Source organism: Borostomias antarcticus (assembly GCF_949987555.1).
Source record: "Borostomias antarcticus genome assembly, chromosome: 2".
NCBI lineage: Eukaryota > Metazoa > Chordata > Actinopteri > Stomiiformes > Stomiidae > Borostomias > Borostomias antarcticus.
In genome coordinates, this window is record NC_140235.1 from 29277512 (window position 1) to 29279293 (window position 1782).

Sequence of the window (1782 nt, forward strand, 5' to 3'; positions counted from 1 at the left end):
GCTGCATAAACAGGAAGTGAGATCTAATTGCTTTAGGCCACGTTCACACGGAGGCTTTTTTTCAAAGCTTTTGCGCGCTCCTTATCATCGTTGTCTACGGAGAAGTGTGTTCAAAAGTCGAACATCTTGCACGCGGAGTGTGGAGGAAGCTCTCTGTGATTGTCCGATGGGCACAGTTTAACATGGCCGCCTGTCTAATTTCTTAACGCATCATACCATTGTCATCTTCGCTAAATGCCACAAATCTCTGCATGTGTGTCTGCCTGTATCTGAGTGAGACGGGCATGGGCAGACAGAACAGTCACAGGTCGAGACGGGCACTGTACTAGTGTCAGTTAAAGAGAACAAGCTATGAGCTAATTTTGGCTGGAACAGCAAGATGTTTTGTCATTTGAATGACAGACTTTTATCAAGATCAATGTTAATCAATAAAAATGTAACCCTCCAAGGCACTGAACATGAGTTTTCAAGGCTCTCTAGATTGCTTGCCAGCCTTTTTTTCAGGGTACAAAAATGCTTTGCTATTGATTATTTCTACAATGTATATCAATGACATCAGTGACCTCATGGCTCAATTAAAGCAATCACTTATCCTCTGAGCCTTATGGAAGCCAAAACAGGGTTATGCAGGCCTCCCTTGATACTACAGTATCAACAAACACTCAACAATGAACAAAACCTGTCCATAGTCTTACCTTAAACAGCCATTGCACATCCACAGAGTTGCTGTTGATAGTTTGTTGATTGTATGAATGTATGTAGATAATCTGTTAGGGGTCCATTTCTTTTAGAATCATTTGGTAACCAAACGCAAACATATACAAACACAGGATGAAGATGACTAAGACAGTTTAAAATGACTACAGAAACATCCTGTGTTCAAAGGTTCTAAGCCAGGGAACATAAAAAAGGAGACATGGACCTGAGTAGGAGTTCACACAGCCTCCTCAGGTGCTGCCCCAGCTCGGTTCATGTAGCCAGCCACAAGAAAGGGCCTGACAGTGTGTGAGAGCACCTCCTTGTAATTCCTCATGATACCTGTGCATTAGGCTCCATCTCCTCTCCCCGAGACAACACACATCAAATGGAGATTAAAAATAAAACCGTGAACAGCTTCAGCTTCAGAAGTATTATGTGTGTTTTAGGGTAAAGAATCCTCCTCAAAAACATAGACAACAATGGGGCGTGAATTTGTGTTGTGCCGGAATCGTTTGTTTAATCGTTTGTTTGTTCATACTGCACAAGTACATAGCTACTTCCCGGAGACTGTAGAAAGATGCATAGATCAATCCAATACTGCAACTGTCACAAAGTCTGAACGGAGGCACATTTCAGCGAAATCATGTTTGTCTGTCTCTTCTGACCGGTTTCCTGACTACAGATTAACTTTAATCTAGCACTAAAAATCCTGTACAACAGATTTTTCAGTCCAGGACTAAGCAGATCGTCTGTGTTAATTCTGTTTTCAGGCAACCAAACCAAAGTGTTAACCAAAGGCACACTGATGTATGTGTTCAATAAAGGTGAAACACACAATAACTGGAGCAGACAATGACGTGATACCTTATCATACTTATCACTGCAATATGTTATCCTACTATTCTAAACTGACTACAGTATCTATTGTGTAGGGTCAGCATCAACACAACATGTTTGTTCGAAAATGGATCGCTCTGTGGTTATGGAATAGCAGGGTACCTCACTTGCTTCTCTAGAGTCACAGAGAGGGTCATTGTTTGGTTGGGAAAACATGAATAAAGTAACGTTGTTTCCACGGTCTAC